Source organism: Anomaloglossus baeobatrachus, chromosome 5 (genome assembly GCF_048569485.1).
Source record: "Anomaloglossus baeobatrachus isolate aAnoBae1 chromosome 5, aAnoBae1.hap1, whole genome shotgun sequence".
NCBI classification, from domain to species: domain Eukaryota; kingdom Metazoa; phylum Chordata; class Amphibia; order Anura; family Aromobatidae; genus Anomaloglossus; species Anomaloglossus baeobatrachus.
This window is the reverse complement of record NC_134357.1, coordinates 352,003,459-352,031,118: the sequence shown is the minus strand read 5'-3', so window position 1 is coordinate 352,031,118 and position 27,660 is coordinate 352,003,459.

Sequence of the window (27,660 nt, the reverse complement as noted above, 5' to 3'; positions counted from 1 at the left end):
GAAGGAATCCTCTTCCTGTACATGTCACTTTACTACCCACCTCCTGCATTTATAGCTGCGTTTTTGGTCTTAGAAACGCACTAAAACGCACCTATTTGCATTTCTCATTGCGTCTTTCAACATCCCATTGCACTCAATGGATGAAAAGCGCAGTGAAAAACGTGGGAATAATTGACATGCTGCGTTTTTGTGGCACCACAAAAACGCAGCTGAAAAAAAACGCTGTGTGCAGACAGCAAAAATGAAAACTCATAGACTTTGCTGGGGAAGCAAAGTCATGCAGTTTTCTGAGCAAAAACGCACCCGAAAACTGCGCAAAAACACTGTGAAAAACGCACTGTGTGAACTTACCCTAATGCAGTTGCTGTAGAGTCCACACGCTCAAAAGCCAGGGATAATCAGGAACCAAATAAAAATTGAACGTTTCTACGCGCTGTAAGAATGACAAAAATCCAAAAGCACTGAATACAAAGTAGGTGGTTTTATTCTACACGTTTCAAAGTATGTCCTTACTTCTTCATCAGGAAATTCACTGATTCATTGCCAGGTTTCCTAATGAAGAAGTGAGGACACACTTCGAAACGCGTAGAATAAAACCACCTACATTTTATTCAGCACTTTTTTTTTATTTTCATCATTCTTATAGCCTTGGTGAAATCTCTAAGGTTATGTGCACACAATGCGTTTTTCGCGGTGTTTCTGCGCGTTTTTCGGGTGCGTTTTTGGCCTCAAAGCTGCATGACTTTGCTTCCCCAGCAAAGTCTATGAGTTTTCATTTTTGCTGTCCGCACACAACTTTTTTTTTGTGCTTATTGCTCATAGCTCTGCAATTTAGTGGAAAACAATCTAGATGTAGAAATAAATCTTTAACGCCAAGATCGTTATATGTTTTGAAGAGATTTTTCACCAACTCTTTATAGTTATCTGTTCTTGAGTTTCTCAAAAAAGTAGTTACTAATGCGAATGCAGCCTGCAAAAAAACAGAGAAACTCCCTATCTTAAGGTGGCTTTACACACTGCAACATCGCAAACGACATCGCTGTAACGTCACCGGTTTTGTGACGCAATAGCGACCTCCCCAGCGACATTGCAGTGTGTGAAACACATCAGCGACCTGGCCCTTGCTGTGAAGTTGCTGATCGCTACAAATCCTTCAGGACCATTCTTTGGTCCTTTGTTTCCCGCTGTGCAGCAAAGTCTCAGTGTGTATAAGGACTTTACAGCGACTTTGTTAGCGACTTCCCTTTCAAAAAGCTGCTTTACAACGTCCCCAAAGACTAGCTAGGTCGTTCTGCAGGTCCAGATCGCTGTTGCGTCGTTGGCCAGGTTTGCCTGTTTGACAGCTCACCAGAGACTTTGTAGTGATCCCGGCCAGGTTGGGATCGCTGGTGGGATCGCTGGTGGGATCGCTAGAAAGTCTCAGTGTGTAAAGGGGCCTTTAAAGAAGCTTACAAATCTGAGGTCCAATAAAGACTCCTTTTATCTTTGCTTTTCTCAACCTTGGAAGTTTATCAGTGAAATACTTGACTGCTTTTGCATTTTTATCCATTGCTTTTACAAAGTTTTTTGTTAGGCTAAGTTCACACACTGCGTTTTTTTGACGCTGCGTTTTTGTGCATTTTTTGCCGCAAAAAAACGCACAAAAACGCACCCGCGGCAAAACTGCATGCGTTTTTACCGCGTTTTTTGCTGCATTTTGCTGCGTTTTTGCTCACTGCGTTTTTATGCGTTTTTTATCCGTGAACATTGCCATTAAAGACTGTTGAAAAAAAAAAGAAAGAAAAAGGTCTGATGTCATTTCCTTCTTCAATATGTTCTTCATTCTCCACTAGTGTATGCAGGAGAGCAGATAGCTGCAGAACTACAAGGCTCAGCATGCTCCATCCAGGACTGTATGCTGGAGGGGGAGTCAGGGGGAGCAGAACTACAAGGCTCAGCATGTTCCATTCACTAGTGTATGCAGGAGAGCAACCAGTAGCTGCAGAACTACAAGGCTCACCATGCTGCATCCAGGACTGTATGCTGGAGGGAGAGACAGGGGGAGCAGAACTACAAGGCTCAGCATGCTCCATTCACTAGTGTATGCAGGAGAGCAGACAGCAGCTGCAGAACTACAAGGCTCACCATCCTCCTTCCAGGACTGTATGCTGGAGGGAGAGACAGGGGGAGCAGAACTACAAGGCTCAGCATGCTCCATTCACTAGTGTATGCAGGAGAGCAGACAGCAGCTGCAGAACTACAAGGCTCACCATCCTTCTTCCAGGACTGTATGCAGGATTTCTTTGCCCCCCAAAAAAATGACGTGGGCTTCGCCATATTTTTGTATGCTAGCCGGGTACAGCAGGCAGCTACTGGCTGCCCCCAACCCCCAGCTGCCTATTTGTACCCGGCTGGGAACCAAAAATATAGGTAAGCCCTTTTTTTTTATAATTATTTCATGAATTTCATGAAATAATTACAGAAAAATGACGTGGGCTTTGCCCAATTTTTGTGTCCAGCCAGGTACAACTAGGCAGCTGGGGATTGGAATCCACAATGCAGGGTGCCCATGCTTTCTGGGCACCCCCGTTGCGAATTGCAGTCCTCAGCCACCCCAGAAAATGGCGCTTTCATAGACGCGCCATCTTCTGGCGCTGTATCCAACTCTTCCAGCTGCCCTGATGCCGGGTGGCTCGCTGGGTAATAATGGGGTTAGGGCTAGCTGTATATTATCAGCTGGCCCTAAGCCCAAAATTCATGGTGTCACGCCAATATTAGACATGGCCACCATGAATTTCTAGTAAAGATAAAAAAAAACCACAACACACAGAAAAATATTTTTATTAGAAATAAAACACAACACAATTAGTGACTCCATCTTTATTGAAATAAAGAACCCCCCTCCGCAGTAATCCTGGGTCAAGGGTCCAGCGCTGTCCAATCCGGATCCAATATCATCTGATCAGTTTGCTGGAAGGCAAAGCGATCAGATGATGTGTCAGGTTCAAGGCCTGAATCACACGACACAGCAGCTGATTGTATAAAAGCCGTTTATACAATCAGCTGATGCATCAGTGCAAAAAACAAAAAAAACAAAACAAAACTACACATGTCTGTGCAGCGTTGGACTGGCTACCGGAGGAATCTCCAGTAATGCCAGGCCTGGATTCAGGTACCTGCACTGCCTGGACTTTACAGCGAGCGCCGAGTGACTGATTCCCCGGCACTTGCGGTTCAGTTCATGACAGCTGCAGACATCCCGGGCTAATCTCGTGTGCTCTCACCTGAACTCCGGAGATCCCCCCGGCCTGTCTGCAGCTGTCATGAACTGACTGCAAGCGCCAGGGAATCCGTCACCGCGAGACTTACGATCAGCTGATGCGTCATGTGACCGCATCAGGTGATCACCGCCAGGTCCTGCAGCTATCGTACGTGCCTGGGAGCCGGCACACAGCCAGAGCGGGGGTGGCGGTCCCGGGAAGAGGAGCTGGGAGCATGGCACCGGGAGTCTGCAGACAGGTGAGTATGAGATTTTTCTACTGTTCACTTTTGATTTAGCAGCCGCTTCCACCTCCTGCACGGGAACGGACATAGCACCGGGCGGGAAATGGAAGCAGCGGTGGCGGTACCGGGAGGATTCATGCTTCTGTGTTTACTGACAGAAGGAATCCTCTTCCTGTACATGTCACTTTACTACCCACCCCTTGCGTTTATAGCTGCGTTTTTAGTCATAAAAACGCACTAAAATGCAGCTATATTTGCAATTTGCGGCTTTCATTGCGTTTTTGAACATCTCATTGAACTCAATGGGTGGAAAACGCAGTGAAAAACACAAAAATAATTGACATGCTGCGTTTTTGTGGTGCCCACAAAAACGCAGCTAAAAAAAACGCTGTGTGCAGACAGCAAAAATGAAAACTCATAGACTTTGCTGGGGAAGCAAATTCATGCAGTTTTCTGAGCAAAAACACACCCGAAAAACGCACAAAAACGCACTGTGTGAACTTTTCCTTAATTTGATATGCTTATTTAAATAGCAAGATGTGTGGACATTGTGCAACCACACACTAAACATAAAATATAACTTTTAATGGTGCTCATTTAAAACGAGTAAACCTCTTAAAAACGTGAGTATAAAATGAGAATACCCAAAGCAGTGGTCACCAAGCTCAAATGGACCCTGGTTTGGGTACAGTGCACAAAACACTATCTAGACTGGGTCACTATTATGTCACCACAGTACTATACTGGAGGTCACATGTACAGGGAACCGCCCTCCACTCTATACCTCCAATATTATCTAATGTGTAGATAACTGGTGTAAACGACCGCCATTACACATATACCATTTCTTTAAATAATATGGTTATAATAGTTGGAACGGTCTCACCAAGGACTTACAGGCTTCAAAATTCTCATGGATAGGATATTCACTGATAAACCTTCTTCATGTTTATCTGTCAAAAATGTTAGCAGCAGGCCTCCGGTCCCTTGCATGACTATCCCACTCACATAGGAAGCAGCAGTACTTTGTGTATCCACCCTGGAGAACAAGGAAGAGAGCACCCACCTTTGATGTCAGCACAGAGCAGCCACAAATATTGGTTCCGGCACCTCAACTGCTGATTCATATTGTCATAAGTGTCTTTCATGTGGAGTGCATAACTAACTGGAATTGAAGGTAGCACATTGAAATTATGCAGCAAGACGTCTTTTAGGCTTGTTTTGGACAAGTTAATGAAGAGTCTCCATTTCTCTGGATTATGACATCTTCAGAGCTTCCATTAAACTGTTGATGTTGCATGCGTTAAGATCACCTTCCATGAAGAAGAATTGGACCAGATCTTTATCATGTTTGCTGAACAAAGAAATCCGAACAACGTCCGTTAGGAGATTCCACTGCTGTACCCTGGGACCCAAGAGCTCAGCCTTAAGGCCACTTTACACACAATGACATCGCTAGCAATGTCGCTCGTGAAAGCACCCGCCCCCGTCGGTTGTGCGTCACGGACAAATCGCTGCCCGTGGCGCACAACATAACTAACACCCGTCACACATACTTACCTGCCTAGCGACGTCGCTTTGGCCGGCGTACCGCCTCCTTTCTAAGGGGGCGGTTCGTGCGGTGTCACAGTGCCATCACAAAGCGGCCGCCCAATAGAAGCAGAGGGGCGGAGATGAGCGGTCGTAACATCCCGCCCACCTCCTTCCTTCCACATTGGTGGCGGCCACAGGTACGATGTTGTTCCTCGTTCTTGCGATGTCACACATAGCGATGTGTGCTGCCGCCGGAACAACGAACAGCATCGTACCTGCAGCAGCAACGATATTTGAGATTAGAACAACGTGTCAACGATCAACGATATGGTGAGTATTTTTGATCGTTAACGGTCGTTCCTGCGTTTCACGCGCAACGACGTCGCTAACGAGGCCGGATGTGCGTCACGAATTCCGTGACCCTAACGACATCTCATTAGCGATGTCGTTGCGTGTAAAGTGGCCTTTACTCTTGGGCAGATCCAAATCTCTAACAAGTTCCTTCAGTTCAAGTTGTGATATAAAGTGTGGTTCAGCTAAGGTTGCTGACAGAAAGACTGGGTCATGAGAGGAAGATACTTCATGACACCAAGCACCCTCTTCTTCCTCTCTTGACGCGACTGAAAATATTTCTGGTGCTTTTGGAACCAGCAATTTTCTTGTATGTGGTACTGGGCGCATTGCAGATGGAATGTTTGGATACTATAATGTACACTTCTTCCTTGAAACTCCTTTCCTAATGGGGGCACCATGCACAAATAGCAATTGGTAGGGTGATTGGTTAGCTGTCTCCAGATCATTGGGTCTGCTAAAGGCATAAATTGCCTCTTCCCATGCAATCAAAGGGTAAGATGTGATGCACATCTATTGCAGCAAATGAGTGGGGCACAACTCTTGTCCTGATCTATTCTGCAGCCAAAATACAGGTTGTAGGTCTTCTTTTTCATGGTGGTCAAGTTTCGCCTGTGTAATGTAAAAGTGACTTCTCTGCATACGTAGCAAAAGCTATATTCTTTGTTAATGCAAGAATGAGGCATATCTGAAAAAAACATATAGAAATATGTCAATAGGATAAGAAACTAAGCTAAGAAATCCTAAATCTGTATAACTTAAACAGAAAGCATTTATAAAAGTAGGTTATGCAACTGTAATTAGGATGTCATCGGAGCTGAGTTGGCGTTTTGATTGGTCACCCTAAGATGATAGAATGCTGAAGGCTCCATAGACTAAATAGATGATGTAATAGACTAGCTACTAACAATACAATAATGATGAACAAATAATAAAGACGGCATTTTTCTATAAACCTGCATGAAAGGTGTCATAAGTAATTACAACCTCCTCTGGATCTTGAAAATTAGAGACTATCAGCAAATTTAAGCATCATATTTGTTTTCAGTTTGCAATGGACAGGAGTATATACTGAAATGAAAAAGTTAAGCAATCTTTGGTCAAGTCCTGATGTGCTGATCATACATGGTACCAGTAATGACACTAAGTGAGCCTTTATACTGAGTGGGGAGCTGTGTATGGCAATCTATTGAGTGGGAGGCTGATCTGTGTTACTATACTGAGTAGGTGGCTGTGGGTGCTATTATACAGTGTTAGGGACTGTGGGGGCTTCATTCTGTGAGTGAGGCTCCCATACAGTGTCAGGGGCTGTGGAGGCCCATATACTGAGTAGGTGGCTGCAGGGGTCATTATACTGTGTGAGTTGATGTGGGGGACTATGAGGGCCCCAAACTGAGTTGGGGGCTGTGTTGGTGGTACTGTGGAAACATCATACTGTACATGTGGGGTGAAAGTGTTGGGGGCAGGTGTGTCACAGTGAGAAAACCATACTCATTGTGTATCTGAGTGGGGACATTTTTGGGGATATCACACTCTATAATGGCCATAAAGGAGGCATCGCTAGTGAGATGGTGATCGAATATGTATTCACAATGTTCTACCGTTCTGAATGAGAAGATGATTCATCATCCAAATTGGTCAGCTCGGGCCAGTGACAAGAAGAATTCATTCTAATTAGCCCGTTTTTGTCTTGTTCTGGCCGCTGCAAAAAGACCAGAAAGACCATAGCCCTGCTCTCTGCCTTCCCATCTGCTGATCAGAAATTCTATTGTGATGTTTACTAGGTTGGGTATAGTCACCAGCTAATGTTCAAAGGACTTCATCCAATAATTAGGCCATGAGTTTTAGATCATTATTCTAATCTTTTAAACTATTTTTTTGATTTTTAATTATTTATTTAATTATCCATGTTTAACTAAATAACCTATTAATAAACAGATACAGTATGGGAAGCGAGGGGGGATGGGTGCAAACACAGAATGGGGAGCAGGGGGATGTATGAGAAAACAGTATGAGGAGAAAAGAGAGAGGCAATGTATAAGTGCATGGGGAGCGAGGGGCAAAGGATTGGTGTGAGCACAGTATGGTGAGTGGAGGGGGATTTTAACAAAGGGCACAGTATGAAGAGCGAGTGGAGAAGTATGCATATATAGTAAGGTGAGCAAGGGGGTGGAATGGGTGCAGACACAGTATGGGGAATAGAGGATTTGTGAAGAGACAGTATCGAGAGCAAGGGGTAAATAATTGAATAGACACCATGGTTAGCAGAGGGGATGTAAGAGGAGACAGTATGAGAGAGGAAATGTGTGAGGAGACTATTGAGAGGAATAGTGTGAGGAGACTATATGGGCAGAGAAAAGAGTGAGGGGCCACAGAATAGAGACTGGTTAGAGTGCAGGAAAGAAGAATAAAAAGAAGGTAGCCTGGAGGGACAGTGTAAGAGCACAGTAAGGAGAGGACAGTATGCCGAGGATGAGGAGTGTGATGATAGACCTAGTATAGAGAGTGGGCAGTATAGTGAGAGGACAGTTTTCCATGACTTTAGGATAGGTCATCAATATTAGATCAGAGGTGGTCCAAATCCCAGCACCCCAGCTGATCAGCTGTTTCACAGTGCAGCAGTGCACAGAAAGTAGTTCAGCTCTGTATACTGTGTTATGGCTAGAGATGAGCGGACTCGCAGATACAGTGCCTTGCGAAAGTATTCGGGGCCCCCTTGATTTTTTCAACCTTCTCCCACATTTCAGGCTTCAAACATAAAGATAAAAATTTAAATTTTATGGTGAAGAATCAACAAGTGGGACACAATTGTGAAGTTGAACGAAATGTATTGCTTATTTTAAACTCTTTTAAAAAATAAAAAACTGAAAATTGGGGCGTGCAATATTATTCGTCCCCTTTACTTTCAATGCAGCAAACTCACTCCAGAAGAAGATCCATTGAGGATCTCTGAATGATTCAATGTTGTCCTAAATGACTGATGATGATAAATATAATCCACCTGTGTGTAATCAAGTCTCCATATAAATGCACCTGCTCTGTGATAGTCTCAGTGTTCTGTTTAAAGCACATAGAGCAGGGGTCTCAAACTCGGCTGAGTGTATGGGCCGCACAGAGGAAAAAAAATAATTTGGGGGGCCGCATTCTTTGCAGGACAAAGTGACATTTTTATTGGTACTATATATAATATATATATATATATATATATATATATATTTTTTTTTTACACACCTTGGGATCACTGATTTTGAACATTTTCACTTGTTCATTATAGCAAACGTGCACATTCTTTGTTCAAATATAAACATTTTTTTTTTTTACATTTTATTCCTTTCTTGTAACTAATAGTCTTACAATTAGCACTATATAGAAATTTTGACCAACATCTTTTAGTAATGTTCCCCATCTTGTTGTAATGTGCCCATCCTTGTCCCCTTGTAGTATTGTGCCCCATCCCACAGTAATGTGCTCATCCTTGTCCCCTTGTAGTATCATGCCCCAACCCACAGTAATGTGCTCATCCTTGTCCCCTTGTAGTATCGTGCCCCATTCTAGTCACCATCCCACAGTAATGGGCTCGTCCTTGTCCCCATTCTAAAGTAATGTTCCCCATCCTTGTCCCCATTTTGTAGTACAGTAATGTGTTCATCCTTGTCCCCATCCTATAGTAATGTCCCCAATCTATAGTAATGTGTCCATCCTTGTCCCCCATCTTATAGTAATGTTCCCCATCCTTGTCCCCTTGTAGCAATGTCATAGTTACATAGTTACTAAGGTTGAAAAAAGACCTAGGTCCATCTAGTTCAACCTTCCTCCACCAGTCCCCATCCTATAGTACTGTCCCCATTCTATAGTAATGTGCCCATCCTTTAGTAATGTGCCAACCTTGTCCCCACCCTATAGTAATGTCCCCCCAGCATTATCCCTATTCTATAGTAATGTTTCCCATCCTTGTCCCCTTGTAGTAATATCCCTATCCTACAGTAATGTGCCCACCTTGTCCCCATCCTGCAGTAATGTCCCCATCCTATAGTACTGTGCCCATCCTAGTCCCCATCCTATAGTAATGTCCCCAGCCTTGTCCCCATTATATATTCATGTGCCCATCCTAGTCCCTATCCTATAGTAATGTGCCCATCCTAGTCCCTATCCTATGGTAATGTCCCCATACTATAGGAATAATGTCCCCATCCAATAGTATTGTGCCCATCCTTGTAATGTCCCAATCCTATAGTAATGTCCCCATCTCATAGTAATGTGTGCACTTTGTCCCCATCCTGTAGTAATGGGTCAGCAGCTCCCCTCACCTTTCACAGACGCCGGAGTGAAGCTGAGGGGAGTGGTCTGCGTCCCAGATCCACAGTGATTGGAGAGATCGGTCACAAGGCCGGTCTCTCCAATCAGAGCTGGGGGCGGGTGAAACACAGGTCACCCAGCTCCAGCCAATGATCAGGGCTACAGCTGCCCTGATCTTGGCTGGATTTCAATGTTTCAGCGATTTTCAATGTCTGAAACATTAGTGGCTGTGATTGGCTGACGAACGCCGCTCAGCCAATCACAGCCTCCGTAGGTCCGGGGAGGAGACACCAGCCCTCCTTAGGTCCCCTCCTCCCTGAATCTAAGGTATTTGCAGCGATCGCAGCCACCGGGGCTGCGATTTCGCCATGACGTACTGGTTATGTCATGGGTCCTTAAGTACCAGGGAGCCATGACGTACCCAGTACGTCATAGGTCGCTAAGGGGTTAACGTCCAACACACACACACACACACACACACATACAAACCATTCTTCTCACCTGTCCCGCGCTCTCTCTGCTGCCTCACATCTGCTTCATGCGGCCCCTCAGGGTAGTTCGTGCGCCCCCCAGGCCTGTGCCCCTGTTCACTATCGCGGCAGGTGCAGTGTCACTGTCAGTGATTTATGTCAGATGATTGTATTGCCGGCGCGAGAGCGCAGCACCAGCACCACATTCATCTGACATAAAGTGCAGACAGTGGCTGCGGCCCCTGCACCTGCCGCGATAGTGAACAGGGGCACGGGCCTGGGGGCCGCATGCGGGCCGCGTGTTTGAGACCCCTGACATAGAGCATCATGAAGACCAAGGGACACAACATGTAGGTCCATGATACTGTTGTGGACAAGTTTAAAGCTGGATTTGGTTACAAAAAGAATTCCAAAACTTTAAACATCCCAAGAAGCACTGTGCAAGCGATCATATTGAAATGGAAGGAGTATCATACCACTGCAAATCGACCATGACCCGGCCGTCAATCAAAACTTTCATCTCAAACAAGGAGAAGAGTGATCACAGATGCAGCCAAGAGGCCCATGATCACTCTGGATGAACTCCAGAGATCTACAGCTGAGGTGGGTGAGTCTGTCCATAGGACAACAATCAGTCATACACTGCACAAATCTGGCCTTTATGGAAGAGGGGCAAGACGAAAGGCATTTCTCAAAGATATCCATAAAAAGTGTTGTTTAAAGTTTGCCACAAGCCACCTGGGAGACACACCAAACATGTGGAAGATGGTGCTTTGGTCAGATGAAACCAAAATCAAACTTTTTGGGCACAATGCCAAACAATATGTTTGGCATAAAAGCAACACAGCTCATCACCCTGAACACACCATCCCCACTGTCAAACATGGTGGTGGCAGCATCATGGTTTGGATCTGCTTTTCTTCAGCAAGGACAGGGAAGATGGTTAAAATTGATGGGAAAATGGATGGAGCCAAATGCAGGACCATTCTTGAAGAAAACCTGTTGGAGTCTGCAAAAGAACTGAGACTGGAACGGAGATTTGTCTTCCAACAAGACAATGATACAAAACAAAGAAAAATCTACAATGGAATGGTTCACAATTAAACGTATCCAGGTGTTAGAATGTCCAAGTCACAGTCCAGACCTGAATCCAATCGAGAATCTGTGGAAAGAGCTGAAAACTACTGTTCACAAACGCTCTCCATCCAACCTCACTGAGCTCGAGCTATTTGCAAAGAAAAGAAAGTAAAAATGGGCAAGAATTTCAGTGTCTCGATACATACTCCAGGCAACTTGCAGCTGTAATCGCAGCATAAGGTTGCGCTACAAAGTATTAACTTAAAGGGGACGAATAATATTGCACGCCCCACTTTTCAGTTTTTTATTTTTTAAAACGTATAAAATAAGCAATAAATTTTGTTCAACTTCACAATTGTGTCCCACTTGTTGTTGATTTTTCACATAAAATTAAAATTTTTATCTTTATGTTTAAAGCCTGAAATGTGGGAGAACGTTGAAAAAAATCAAGGGGGCGGAATACTTTCGCAAGGCACTGTAACTGGGACTGGCAGGCCCCTGTTAATTTGTTGTTTAAATCCAGTTTTGGTCCAGAATCTGGTCCCCATAAAAGTCTATGGGGACCAAAATCTGGCAATTAAAAATCATGGTGGAAGGGATGCGTGAATGGCAGTGAGCGCTATACTCACCGAGGCTCCATGTCATAGCTGTATACGCCTTCCAGGTCACGCATTCACTTCCAGAGCCGATAATTAATTATGCATTGCTTTCCCTGCCCACGGCACCTGTGATTGGTTGCAGTCAGATGCACTCCCACACTGAGTGACAGCATGTCTGACACTTCTACTCGCAGGCACTGTGTATGTCTAGATCGTGCAGTAAAAATAAATAAAAAAATGGCATTGGATCCTTACCATAATATGATACCCAGCACAGATAAAGCCCATGGCTACTGGCTGCAGCGCTCAGGCACGCGCTTATCTTGGCTGTGTATCAAAATAAGACGAACCGCATGCGGCTTTTTTTAAACTATTTAAATAAATAATTTTTAAAAAAAGGTGTCCGGCCCGCCCCCCATTTTGATACCCAGCCATGATAAAGCCCGACCGGTGGGGCTGGTATTCTCAGACTAGGGAGGCCTATGGTTATTAGGCCGCATCTCAGCCTAAAAACAGCAACCTGTAGCTGCCCGATATTGTCCCATCCATTAGATGGGACAAGCTCGGCGCTATACCCGACTCTTCCCAATTGCCTTGATGCAGTGGCGATTGGAGTAATAGCAGGGGTTAATAACAGCCCACAGGTGCTACTAATCCCTAGATTAGTGATGGGAAAGGGTCTATGAGACACCTCCATCAATAATCTGTAAGTTAAAGTAAAAAAACACAAACACTGAAAAAACCCTTTATTTGGAATAAAATACAAAAAAACACCCTCTTTCACCACTTTATTATCCCCAAAACACCTCTGCAGGTCCGATGTAATCCACAAAAGGTCCCATGGCGATTCAGTTCTGCTACATATCTGAAGTCACAGAGCGTGATCATGGAACATCACCGAATGCTGTAACTGCAGGCAGAGAATGAGCCGCGCTCAGCGGTGACATCATTCAGGTAAGTTGCGATCACAGCAGAAAGGTTCCCATGGTCATCCTTCCCTGAGTTATGTCACCGCTGATAGCAACTGGCCCTCACCCCCCTGCCACCACTGTCACTGTTAAAGTGTGGGGCTGTGCACTACACCTCGCCAGCCCATCAACACTGACAATGCAGTCCGGGGAGTGCAGGACAGCCCCGCACTTTAACAGTGACACTGCCGGCAGGGGGCTGTTAGCTGCACTCCCCAACCCTTGGCTGGCACTGTCAGTGTTAAAGGGATGACTGGGTGCTGGGCATGGCCCCGCACTTGAAGCCAGAGTGCTTTAGGTCACCAGAGGTCATACCATGGGAACCCGGGTATGACCTCCGATGAACTGAGTGACATAATTGCTGCCAGACAGGTTCTTCTTTTCAGCGTTTCCTGGAGCCTGAAGAGATCAGACATATTTTCAGTCTCTCCAGGCTCAGATGTAGCAGAGCCAGGACCATCGTGGGACCTGGTGTGGATTACGTCGGACCTGCAGGGGTGTTTTTGAGGATTAATAAAGTGGTGAAAGAGGGTGGTTTTGTATTTTATTCCAAATAAAGAATTTTTCTCGGTATTTCTGTATTTCTTTTTACTTACTATAGGATTAGTGATGTTGAGGTCTCATAGCCAGATTGTAAAGTTACTGTTTGTGTGTTGTCAGTGGTCCTCACAGACAACACATGGACATAGTATAGTCTGTAGGGTTATTAATGTTCAATTTTTCATGCAAAGTCATGTTTTCCTCAGGTATGATATGCAAACCAATCTAGCCCATTCAAGTAAATAGGTATGCAAAGACAACGAACAGCACACGGGTACCATCTGTGCTCTTCAATTTTTCTAGTCTGGTTGCTATGACAGGCTTTGGAAACCCCCTCTTGGGTCTCCTACTGATTTTTTTTTTGTGTGTACATGAATAACAGATGACAAACAGATAATTAAAAAAACAGACACGCAGCATACAAGCCAATGAAAAAAACTATCACATGAAATAAAAATATGGTCCAGTTTTTCGGAAAAGCTAAATGGATATGTAGGTGAGAATAAGATCGATCTAACATGCTACAGTATTTTAACCAGTGAAAACACCTGACGTAAATTAGACTTTTCACCAGACATAAGTCAATGGAGAAAAAATGGATGTCAAATGGATCGTGCTGTATCCATCATATCTAGTATGGATCATATTAAAACAGAATTCAGATGTTTAGGTGCCAAATACATTGATCACGAATATCTCCGTAATGGAAAAGCAAAAGTAAAAAAATATTAACAAAATGTTTTATTCTGCATTGCAGCACTTATTACATTGCGTGTCGAGTTCAACATGAAAAATTTGGTGAACGGTCCCCTAAGTTACTTACGTCACAGATTGGAATACTACAACCATGAACTTTATTCCTTTTTTCCAGAAAGTACTCCCCTTAGAGGCTTTTTATGCTTTGTGTTTCTTGCCGCCTTTGCATTCTAGACCTTTTTTAACCCCTTCAACCCCGGCCGATTTTCCTTTTTTTCATATTTTATTTTTTTTGCTCCCCTTCTTCTCAGAGCCATACCTTTTTTAATTTTCATCAATTTTGCCACGTGAGGGCTTTTTTTTGAGGGACGAGTTGTACTTTCAATGAAACCATAAGTTTTACCATATACTGTACTGGAAAATGGCAAACAAATTCCAAGTGCGGAAAAATTGCAAACAAAAGTATGATTGCACGATTGTTTTGGAGGTATTTTATTCACCGTGTTCACGATATGGTAAAACTAATGTGTTGGTGTGATATACAGTACAGACCAAAAGTTTGGACACACCTTCTCATTCAAAGAGTTTTATTTATTTTCATGACTCTGAAAATTGTAGATTCACATTGAAGGCATCAAAACTATGAATTAACACATGTGGAATGAAATACTTAACAAAAAAGTGTGAAACAACTGAAAATATGTCTTATATTCTAGGTTCTTCAAAGTAGCCACCTTTTTGTTTGATTACTGCTTTGCACACTCTTGGCATTCTCTTGATGAGCTTCAAGGGGTAGTCACCGGAAATGGTCTTCCAAACAGTCTTGAAGGAGTTTCCAGAGATGCTTAGCACTTGTTGGCCCTTTTGCCTTCACTCTGTGGTCCAGCTCACCCCAAACCATCTCGATTGGGTTCAGGTCTGGTAACTGTGGAGGACAGGTCATCTGGCGTAGCTCCCCATCACTCTCCTTCTTAGTCAAATAGCCCTTACACAGCCTGGAGGTGTGTTTTGAGTCATTGTCCTGTTGAAAAATAAATCAGGGTCCAACTAAACGCAAACCGGATGGAATATCATGCCGCTGCAAGATGCTATGGTGGCCATGCTGGTTCAGTATGCCTTCAATTTTGAATAAATCCCCAACAGTGTCACCAGCAAAGCACTCCCACACCATCACACCTCCTCCTCTATGCCTCACAGTGGGAACCAGGCATGTAGAGTCCATCCGTTCACTTTTTCTGTGTCGCACAAAGACACGGTGGTTGGATCCAAAGATCTCAAATTTGCACTCATCAGACCAAAGCACAGATTTGTCCATTCATTGTGTTCTTTAGCCCAAACAAGTCTCTTCTGCTTGTTGCCTGTCCTTAGCAGTGGTTTCCTAGCAGCTATTTTACCATGAAGGCCTGCTGCACAAAGTCTCCTCTTAACAGTTGTTCTAGAGATGTCTGCTGCTAGAACTCTGTGTGGCATTGACCTGGTCTCTAATCTGAGCTGCTGTTAACCTGCGATTTCTGAGGCTAGTGACTCAGATAAACTTATCCTCCGCAGCAGAGGTGTCTCTTGGTCTTCCTTTCCTGGGGCAGTCCTCATGTGAGTCAGTTTCTTTGTAGCGTTTGATGGTTTTTGCCACTGCACTGGGGACACTTTCAAAGTTTTCCTAATTTTTCGGACTGACTGACCTTCATTTTTTAAAGTAATGATGGTCACTTGTTTTTCTTTACTTAGAATTTGTATTATGGCAAGAAAAAAGCAGCTAACAGTCTATTCAGTAGGACTATCAGCTGTGTATCCACAAGACTTCTGCACGACACAACTGATGGTCCCTGCCCCATTTATAAGGCAAGAAATCCCACTTATTAAACCTAACAGGGCACACCTGTAAAGTTAAAACCATTTCCGGTGACTACCTCTTGAAGCTCATCAAGAGAATGCCAAGAGTGTGCAAAGCAGTAATCAAAGCAAAAGGTGGCTACTTTGAAGAACCTAGAATATAAGATATTTTCAGTTGTTTCACACTTTTTTGTTAAGTATTTCACTCCACACGTGTTAATTCATAGTTTTGTTGCCTTCAATGTGAATCTACAGTTTTCAGAGTCATGAAAATAAAGAAAACTGAGGCGTGGCCTGCTTCCCCATGTGAAGATACAGGGACTTGGTGCTCTTGCTTCTAATCACCAGCAACAGGGATTTTAGCCTTTTTAAAGGCTCATCTCCCTACAAAAGCAACAGGACAGACCGCAGGAGTGCACAGAGAGCACTTTCTCCCTACTTGGGACTTCTTAGGACTCATCTAAATACTTACAAGGAGGCCTGAACCCATGATGCAGCCCTAAAGAGCCATTACAGCCTGGGTCTCCTCCCTCTTTTATCTATCTGGGACATCCACCACCAAGACTCCTAACACAACAGCAAGAACTCAACATATAAATACAAAGTCTCATAGATTTCTTGCAACCAGTTAACAAAGAAGAAAAGAAAAGAAATAGAAAACAAGCACAACCCTGCCCAAGACATAAATCTACCTGATGACACAGACTCAGAGAGGAGCAATTCTTCCAATTTGAGCCCAGTCAAAAAAGAAGCCTGAAGAGATTCAAACGATGAAGAATTCATGGTGAACTACAATGTTGGCCAGCCACTGGACCGGGAATTCTTCCCCAACCTCTTCAGAGCTTACAACAAATCACTTAAAACTGACTTAGATGACATGAAAACCTCTGTGCCAATGATAGCCTCAAGATCGGAGAAAACTGAAAGGGAAGTGGAGGAACTCTCAAAGGACACAAAGAACTTACAAACAGAACAAGACAAGCTAAAAGAGGAGGTAAAACTCCTAAGAAATAAATGGATAGATAGAGAATATACAGACAGAAGAAGTAACTTAAAATTTCGAGGAATACCAGAAAAGATCAAAAACACAAACCTTATGACATATGTAAAGAACATAGTGAAAAAGCTTTACCCTCCCTCCCAGAATTGGAGTATTCATTTGAACGCGTTCACAGGCTCCCAAAACCGACATTCTCCCCAGTGACGTCATTGCGAGATTTACGTTCTATAGAACAAAAGAAAAATTAATGGATTTTTTACGAAACAACAAAACTTTACCATCCCCCTACGAGAACTTAAAAGTATTTATTGACCTTTCAAAGTAGACTTTGAAAAGGAGAAGAGATTATAAGCCAATCACGGATGCTCTGAGGAAAAATGACATCTTATACCGCTGAGGCCATCCAAACAATAATCTGATCTTCACATTTAAGCAAAAAACCATATCAATCGAAGAGCCGGAAGAGGGGCTGAAATTGCTCAAAGACTTGAAAATTGCATCCCCAAGCTGGGAAGGAAAAGATTTGATTCCAAGAGATCTGTGCACCCTCACTCAAGTCCCTTATCTGAATCGGGACCACCCTAATAGGCAGAAAACACTAGCCCACAAGGAGAAATTTGTTGTAATATATCTCCCACAATATATCTACCTTGTAACTACACCCCATGTTTATGTTTAAAATAGTTACCTCAAGTTCACCTGACATGATCAATAACATGACAAAAAGTATCCCCAGCAGGAGGAATATCAAATGTCTAGACCTCACCAAGAGAAAAAGCCCCAAAAAAAAGCTATCAACCACCAAGATGACCACAAAATTCCTGACTATCAATGTCAATGGGTTAAACTCGCCACAAAAAAGGTTTCTCATATGGAGGGACATCCAAAAATTCAATGCAGATATAATTGGACTACAGGAAATAAAATTCGCCCTAGAAAAAACACCCAAATTTGAACATAAATCATTCCCAACAATCCTATCTTCAAATAAAAAGAAAAATCAGGTGTGGCTCTCATTATAAGAGACTTAATAAGATTTGAAGCACGGAAAATGATAATTGACCCAGAAGGTAGTTATCTAAGGCTATGTGCGCACTAAAAAAGTGATTTTTCTCAAGAAAAATTCTTCAGAAACTTCTGGAAGTTGAAGATTAACGCACCGGCGGTAAAAAACCGCACCAAAACCGCGGGGAAAATGCACGTGTTTTTTACCACGTTTTTTTGCCGCGTTTTTGCCGCGGTTTTTCCGCAGGTTGGTCACTGCGTTTTTTATATAAATAAAGCATGTTGAAAAAGAGAAAAAAAGAAAAAAGGTCATTTCCTTCTGATATAGATAGATAGAGAAATAGATAGATAATGGATAGATAGATAGATAGATAGAAGGATAGATAGAAGGATAGATAGGATATAGATAGATAGAAGGATAGATAGATAGATAGATAGAGATAGATAATGGATAGATAAATAAATAGATAATGGATAGATAGATAGAGCGATGGATAGATAGATGGATAGAGGGGTAGATAGATGGATAGAGGGATAGATAGATAATGGATAGATAAATAAATAGATAATGGATAGATAGATAGATAAATAGGATAGATAGATAGAAGGATAGATAGATAAATAGATAGATAGATAGAGATAGATAATGGATAGATAGATAGAGCGATGGATAGATAGATGGATAGAGTGATAGGGGGATAGATAGATAGATAGATAGATGGATAGAGGGATAGATAGATAATGGATAGAGGGATAGATAGATAATGGATAGATAAATAAATAGATAATGGATAGAGGGATAGATAGATAGATGGATAGAGGGATAGATAGATAATGGATAGATAAATAAATAAATAGATAATGGATAGATAGATAGATAGATTAGATAGATAGATAGAAGGATAGATAGATAGAGATAGATACATAGATAATGGATAGATAGATAAATAGATAGATAGAGGGATGGATAGATAGGAGATAGATAGATAGATAGATGGATAGAGGGATAGATAGATAAATAAATAGATAATGGATAGATATAGATGGATAGATAGAGGGATAGATAGAGGACAGATCAATCAATAGATAGAGTCCCTGTGAGCACATTACCGACCATGGGAAATGACCTGCAATTACCCCTGCAGGCTCGTTGCGAGGCTGCATTCAGTAGTGTGTCAGATGCGGCTGGATGCAAGCATCGTGGGACCTCCGTGGATTATGCCGGAGCTGTGTGTTTGGGGGGTGTAATAAAGGGGTGAAAGAGGGGCTTTTTGTCTTTTATTTAAAGTAAAGGATTTTTCAGTGTGTGTTTATTCACTTTACTTACAGGTTAATCATGAAAGCTGTCTCATAGACGCTGCCATGATTAAACTCGGACTTAAATGGCAGCAGTCCACTGCCATTTAACTCATTATTACCCTGATTGCCACCGCATCACGGCAATCTGGAAGAGCCGGGGACACTCCGGGACTGCTGCATAATGGATGCGACAGTCCCAGGGCAGCTGCGGGATAATATTCTCGGCTGCAGGGGCGGGGGGGCATTAACCCTGGCCATCGCCCTCCCCAGCCTGAGAATACCAGGCTGTGTGTTTACCGCGGCTGGACGGTATAAATACAGCGGAGCCCACGTTTGTTTTTTTTTATATGTCCGTTTAATTTGTATGTGTATTCTATATGTCTGTGTCTGTGTGTGAGTGTGATACAGTTAGGTCCAGAAATATTTGGACAGTGACACAATTTTCGCGAGTTGGGCTCTGCATGCCACCACATTGGATTTGAAATGAAACCTCTACAACAGAATTCAAGTGCAGATTGTAACGTTTAATTTGAAGGTTTGAACAAAAATATCTGATAGAAATTGTAGGAATTGTACACATTTCTTTACAAACACTCTACATTTTAGGAGGTCAAAAGTAATTGGACAAATAAACCAAACCCAAACAAAATATTTTTATTTTCAATATTTTGTTGCAAATCCTTTGGAAACAATCACTGCCTTAAGTCTGGAACCCATGGACATCACCAAACGCTGGGTTTCCTCCTTCTTAATGCTTTGCCAGGCCTTTACAGCCGCAGCCTTCAGGTCTTGCTTGTTTGTGGGTCTTTCCGTCTTAAGTCTGGATTTGAGCAAGTGAAATGCATGCTCAATTGGGTTAAGATCTGGTGATTGACTTGGCCATTGCAGAATGTTCCACTTTTTTGCACTCATGAACTCCTGGGTAGCTTTGGCTGTATGCTTGGGGTCATTGTCCATCTGTGCAATGAAGCGCCGTCCGATCACCTTTGCGGCATTTGGCTGAATCTGGGCTGAAAGTATATCCCGGTACACTTCAGAATTCATCCGGCTACTCTTGTCTGCTGTTATGTCATCAATAAACACAAGTGACCCAGTGCCATTGAAAGCCATGCATGCCCATGCCATCACGTTGCCTCCACCATGTTTTACAGAGGATGTGGTGTGCCTTGGATCATGTGCCGTTCCCTTTCTTCTCCAAACTTTTTTCTTCCCATCATTCTGGTACAGGTTGATCTTTGTCTCATCTGTCCATAGAATACTTTTCCAGAACTGAGCTGGATTCATGAGGTGTTTTTCAGCAAATTTAACTCTGGCCTGTCTATTTATGGAATTGATGAATGGTTTGCATCTAGATGTGAACCCTTTGTATTTACTTTCATGGAGTCTTCTCTTTACTGTTGACTTAGAGACAGATACACCTACTTCACTGAGAGTGTTCTGGACTTCAGTTGATGTTGTGAACGGGTTCTTCTTCACCAAAGAAAGTATGCGGCGATCATCCACCACTGTTGTCATCCGTGGACGCCCAGGCCTTTTTGAGTTCCCAAGCTCACCAGTCAATTCCTTTATTCTCAGAATGTACCCGACTGTTGATTTTGCTACTCCAAGCATGTCTGCTATCTCTCTGATGGATTTTTCCTTTTTTTTCAGCCTCAGGATGTTCTGATTCACCTCAATTGAGAGTTCCTTAGACCGCATGTTCTCTGGTCACCGCAACAGCTTCCAAATGCAAAACCACACACCTGTAATCAACCCCAGACCTTTTAACTATTTCATCGATTACAGGTTAACGAGGGAGACGCCTTCAGAGTTAATTACAGCCCTTAGAGTCCCTTGTCCAATTACTTTTGGTCCCTTGAAAAAGAGGAGGCTATGCATTACAGAGCTATGATTCCTAAACCCTTTCTCCGATTTGGATGTGGAAACTCTCATATTGCAGCTGGGAGTGTGCACTTTCAGCCCATATTATATATATAATTGTATTTCTGAACACTGTATGTGTGTATTCCATGTCTGTGTCTGTGATGTGTGTGTGTGATTATGCTCTGCTCCGCTTCCTCTTCCTGTCATAATGACATCACTTCCCTGCAAAACGCAGGCAGTGATGAACATTACCGCAGCTAAACCGCGGATATACCGAGGGTATACCGCACATCATTTGCTACCTGCGGTATACCGGCAGTATTTCGCGATTCCATTACAGTGATTGGAGTGAAATACCGCAGGTACCTGCGGAAAAGAAGTGACATGCACATTTTCTCAAGAAATTCTGCAGAAAGAATTTTCTTGAGAAAAAAAACGCAGTGTGCGCACAGCTATTTTTTTTTTCCCATAGGTTTTGCTGGGAAATGTCTGCAGAAAGATTACAAACATTTCTCAAGACATTTCTGCAGCAAAACCGCTGGGTAAAACCGCAAGTAAAAACGCAGTGTGCGCACAGGGACTAAAAGTAATCTGCAAACTAAATAACACTACATACACACTAGCCAACATATACGCTCCCAACAAGGGACAAATTACCTTCCTAAATAGAGTACTATCTTTAATTAGATCACACCAAAGGGGATCTCTTTTACTTTTCGGAGATTTTTTTTTTATTCAACTTTTTATTTTTGAAAAAAGATTTTTTAACATGTTTTACAACGAAAGAAAAATATGCAATTACACAAGTAAAGGAAACATTTCCCAAGTATGCATACTAATATGATATGTCATAAACATACTGAAAGTCAAATGAAGGGTGAGTAGCGTTCCATCTCATGATAGGCCCCGAAACGGGAGAGGTCAGGGCCAAGCCCAAGGGACCTGGTGGGGCATTCACACAGCTCCTCAAACATGTATATAACAGGAGTACCAGTTGCAATAAGCCCATTTTCGGCCTCAAATCTAGTAGGTGTCCCCAAGAGCATCCCAAAGAGACCATGTCGTTGTAAACCCATCCATTGTATTATGGAGATGGGCTGTCAGTTTTTCCATATTTCTAACATGGGAATTAAAGCAAGAAATCACCAGTTGGTGTTTCTGGGGGACAACACTCACAAACAATTGGATATTAAGCACTAGTGAGGATAATTACTAAAACTTAGCTTTTATTTAAGCTCTTTAAAATTCAAAGATAAACAAACAATTGTAAAATACACTTAGGATCACCCTGCAGGTAGCCAAGGTGCATGTTACCATGCTGTAATAAACAACCCTTGGAACAATACCAGTAGGGGAATACAGTTATGTGTAATGCAAGTATCAATTACTGTCATACACAAGTAAAATATATCTTTGTACCGTGTTAGCCAGTAGAGATAAAAAAATTGTTTAAAAGAACAGAGAGTCCTCAGTGGTTGATACCTTTTAATGGCTAACTGAAAAGATGGTAATAATTGCAAGCTTTCGAGACTACTCAGGTCTCTTCATCAGGCATGGTATAACACAAAATCTGAAGAGTCACGTATTTATACACAACAGGACTTAGAATAGTGCAGTAAAAAAAAAAAAAAAAAAAAAAAGAACAAGTTATATGAAACAGAACTATCTCTATGGCAGGGGGACAAGCTGTTCTAGCCATAAATACTGCTGCAGTATTTATGGCTAGAACAGCTTGTCCCCCTGCCATAGAGATAGTTCTGTTTCATATAACTTGTTCTTTTTTTTTTTTTTTTTTTTTTACTGCACTATTCTAAGTCCTGTTGTGTATAAATACGTGACTCTTCAGATTTTGTGTTATACCATGCCTGATGAAGAGACCTGAGTAGTCTCGAAAGCTTGCAATTATTACCATCTTTTCAGTTAGCCATTAAAAGGTATCAACCACTGAGGACTCTCTGTTCTTTTAAACAATTTTTTTGTCATACACAAAGCATTATATAGATGTTGGACAGGGGTTCCGTTATCTAAATGCAAAAAATGGAGACCTATCTCCTCAAAGACAGTAAGATATAGACTATCCCCTTATACAGGGATCGCTTACACATAATATATAAAACTTAGAAAGATCTCACCCATTTGGAGGATCTTCAGACGTTTGGTACGGCAGTTCGTCTTTTGGAGGGGTCACAAAGGGGCCTGTGGTCCAGGCTAGATATAGCTCGCCCTAAACCCCCTTGTCTCCCGTCCTTACAAGGACGGTCCACATCTGAACCTGTGTCCTTGCAAAAAGTAGTCCCACATGCCTCCAGGTTCAGATGTGGACCGTCCTTGTAAGGACGGGAGACAAGGGGGTTTAGGGCGAGCTATATCTAGCCTGGACCACAGGCCCCTTTGTGACCCCTCCAAAAGACGAACTGCCGTACCAAACGTCTGAAGATCCTCCAAATGGGTGAGATCTTTCTAAGTTTTATATATTATGTGTAAGCGATCCCTGTATAAGGGGATAGTCTATATCTTACTGTCTTTGAGGAGATAGGTCTCCATTTTTTGCATTTAGATAACGGAACCCCTGTCCAACATCTATATAATGCTTTGTGTATGACAGTAATTGATACTTGCATTACACATAACTGTATTCCCCTACTGGTATTGTTCCAAGGGTTGTTTATTACAGCATGGTAACATGCACCTTGGCTACCTGCAGGGTGATCCTAAGTGTATTTTACAATTGTTTGTTTATCTTTGAATTTTAAAGAGCTTAAATAAAAGCTAAGTTTTAGTAATTATCCTCACTAGTGCTTAATATCATATTTCTAACATCTTTTATCCGAGCATACAAATCAGAGACAGACGGCGGGGATACCCTCCTCCAGAACAGTGAGATTAAACATTTGGCAGCTGTAAGGATATGGAGTAGAAGCTTTAATTCAGGTTTGCTTAAGCACGACGGGAGGGCATTTAGCAAGTACACCACCGGGTCTCTGGTCACACTTCTACCCACCAGTCTACCCATCAGGGACTCCACTTCCTCCCAAAAACCACTGATGGCCGGGCATGTCCAAAATATATGCTATAGGGATGTCCCCCCCAAGGCCGCATCTCCAACACACATCTGGATAGGTTTCGATTGAACTTGTGTAGAAGCTTGTGTAGAAGGACCTTAACTTGATTCTCCTTGTAGAGAGTGCTAATTGAGGACCGAAATGTCCTAGCCCATACCACTGACCAGAGTGCATCCGATAGAGGGCGTCCAACCCAACCCTCTCTTCATATATGTGTGCTTCACTGTATCCGAAGAGTCCCCAGTTGTCAGTATGTTATAAATGGCTGAGATTAGTTCCCTGGTCGAGGTCCGGCCAGAGCAAAGGGTCTTGAATGCTGTAGGGCGACGTACCCCCATCTGTCCCATAATATCTGTGAAAATTGTGTTATCTGTTGGTATGAGAAATGCAGGTGGAAAGGTAATTTATCTTGGTATCGTAGGTCCGGAAATGGCTTTAATTTTAGAGTGGATGGGTTAACTATATCCCGGAAACAATAAAGGCCCGCCTTTGCCCACTGCCCCGTCACCCCCGGACTCATATCCTCCATCAAGTGTGGTGTAAACAAGAAAGGGGTCAGCAGAGAAGACTGTGACGCCAGCTGGAACTTCATTCTACACTGCTGCCACATCTCTCTTGTGAATGCCATTGGGCCCAGGAGGTCTCTAGAGGGGGTTTTGCTAGGGCGACCCCAGATTAGACAGCTTGGATGGAAAGGTGTCATCCAAAGCTTCTCTATCTCCGTCCACTTGTTGAAGGCCGGCAAGGTTGTCCATGAGGCTAAGCTATGTAAATGTGAGGCGTAATAGTAGAGTTTAAGATTCGGGCACAACAAGCCCCCCTTTGTACGTGGTGCACACAGAACTGAATCTGGAATACGATGCCTTCCCGAGTGCCAAATGAATTGCAGAAGTGTTGACTGGACTTTTTTCAGCACCCCCAAGGGAACCCGCACCGGGAGTGTTTCAAACAGATACAGGAATTTAGGGATGACTTACATTTTAATTGTGGCGATTTTACTTAAAAACGAGATCTGTAGGGATGACCATTTTTTTAGGCTATTTTCAACATCACGTATCAGAGGTAGGAAATTTGCTTGATATAATGTCTTATAGCTGGGGGTTATTTTAACTCCTAAGTATCGCAGGGAATCCGAACGCCAAGAATACTTAAAATTTTGTTTAAGGGACTGTAGTTTAGCTTCCGGGATGTTGAGAGGTAAAGCCTCTGTTTTGTCAGAATTAAGTTTATATCCTGAGTCTGGCGTATTGGGCTAATACTGCATGTAGATTTGGTAGGGAGATGACGGGATTAGTCAGGGACAGTAGAACGTCGTCCGCAAATAGGGCCACCTTCAAGGACTTCTCCCGAACCTTGACCCCCATAATATCCGGATTGAGTCAGATTTGTGCCGCCAGTTGTTCAATGCTAAGAACATATAGGAGAGAGGACAATCGGCAGCCCTGCCTGGTTCCATTTCGGATAGGCAGGGATTCTGAATGTGCATGAGGGAGGCGAATTGTCGCCGCAGGAAGAGAGTACAGACCCCTTAGTGCAGAGACAAATGGCCCCGACAGGCCAAAGTGGCCCAACACAGAGAACAGGAAGGACCAGTCCAGCCTGTCAAAAGCCTACTCTGCGTCTAGTCCCAGGAGAAGTGCTTCCACCCGTTCCCTATTCACCACCTCTACCAGATCTAAGATCCTTCGGGTATTGTCTCCCGCCTGTCGGTAGCGAACAAATCCTACCTGGTCTTTATGGACCAGCTGTGGGAGCCAATTATTTAGGCGGTCCGCCAACAATTTGGTAAATATTTTAAGATCAGAGTTTAAGAGGCTAATAGGGCGGTAGCTCGCACATTCCATAGGGTCCCTACCTGCTTTGGGAATGATAGTTATATAAGAGTGTAGGAATGTATTTGGGATGTCCTCAACTTCCATAAAAAGATTGATAAGATCAGTCAGATGAGAAGACAGCTCTCCTACAAAGGTTTTATAATATAGGTAAGTAAACCCATCCGGGCCCGGGGCTTTATGATTTGGAAGGTCTTTAATGATCTGATGGATCTCATCTGGCAATATTTCCCAATTAAGATCCTCCAGAGCTTCCTGAGACAGTTTTGGAAGGTGACAGTCAGTCAAATAATCATTTAATATTTTTGTTCTGTCTGGGTGGGACATTGACAATGACAGAGGGATAGAATACAAGGATGTGTAGTATGTATGAAAAAGTTGGGCAATTTTTGTGGGGTCGTAATGGCGGGTGCCTGAAGTATCCTTTATGGCACAAGGGGCAGAATTTATCATTTGGCCCTAAGCTTTCTAGCCAGCATCATATGCGGTTTATTGCCATACTCATAATATTTCTGGCGAAAGTAGCGCAGGATCTTCTCTATTTTCCCATGCAAAATCTCTTTTAGTTTAGTTCTCAGGTCTATCACCTCTTTCAGTATAGTAAAAAGAATTCCAGCACTCAAATTGAAGACGAGGGGGGAATTATGCAAAAGTGGATTTATTGATACACTGCAAACGGAACCTAACCAGAGCAACAGCACCAACGTTTCGGCATAGAGCCTTTCTCAAGGTTGTTGCATCACTGGTCAGAGAAAGGAACCACGGGTCTCGAAGGACAACCGGGGGTTTGCAAATAATGGCAAGGTTCCACACGTTTTTGCAGGATATGCTCGTGGGTGAAGGGGTGACAGGATCACAATGTGGAGTGAGAAGACGCCTGCAGAAGGGATCCGGGACTGGCATCAGTGGCAGGGAGAGAGGCTGCTGTTGCTCTGGTTAGGTTCCGTTTGCAGTGTATCAATAAATCCACTTTTGCATAATTCCCCCCTCGTCTTCAATTTGAGTGCTGGGATTCTTTTTACTATATGATTCTTTATCCCATTAGCACCTCCAGTATATGTGGTGAAGCCTGTAATTTCTACTATTGATATCACCTCTTTCAGGCTGGTCTAGGTGGGGTGAGCACGGAGATGTTCCTCTGCTGAACGGAGGTCCATTTCACATGGGCGGTAAAGTTGCTGTGAGTCCTTTTTAAGCTTGGAAGAAAGGGCTATGCACTCCCCCCTGATAACTGCCTTGTGGGCCTCCCATATCATCGGGAAAGATGGAGGGGACTGAGAATTCTCCATAAAGTAGTTCTATATAGCCTTACGGAGAGATTCTCGAGAGTTGATATTGGTGAGTAAGGATTCATTCAGTCTCCAATGGGTTCTTTTTGAGGGGGCATTTGTTAAATTAAGGTGTATTAACAGAGGGGCATGGTCTGACCACATGATACTGCCTATTTGTGCTTGTTGAAGTGTTCTAAGTGTGAGAACATTACCAAAGAAATAGTCGACTCGACTATGGGAATTATGGGGGTGTGAAAAGAAGGTATATTGTCTTGCCGTCGGATTGTCAATTCTCCACAGGTCAAACAGTTGATGTTTGTGGATCAGTTTGCGGAAACCAGTAGATAGATGGGATGATCTATGTGGGCCTGCAGGGTGTGAAGGTGCAAACATTCTATCCGCCCTGTCCGAAAACACCATATTAAAGTCTCCCCATATGATGTGTATGGCCCCACGATCTGACGGGAAGCGTGACAAAACCGAGG